We start from the raw sequence: 306 nt of genomic DNA on the forward strand, positions 1-306 counted from the left end.
GGAAGCTGTTGCGTAGGAATACATACGAGAGGGAGGGACTCGCCTCGACTCTTTGCAGGGCCATGAAATCAATGTTGGGAATGTGCTACTGTCTGAAGATCTAGCGACTCTCAAAATCGCTGTAAAGAGTTTCCATAAATGTTTGTCTTTTGACATGATATTTGTCACGGACACGATACAATCAAATTTCACATGTCCAAATGACAGTCATTAAAATACTATTCACAATCATATATTCCTATCATACAAAAATTATATGCAAATATTATTGCTTATTCTGTGTTTTAAATTAGACTTTGGAGTGTC

This window comes from Haliotis rufescens, unplaced genomic scaffold, assembly GCF_023055435.1.
Source record: "Haliotis rufescens isolate VD_foot unplaced genomic scaffold, xgHalRufe1.0.p SCAF_7, whole genome shotgun sequence".
Lineage (NCBI taxonomy): Eukaryota > Metazoa > Mollusca > Gastropoda > Lepetellida > Haliotidae > Haliotis > Haliotis rufescens.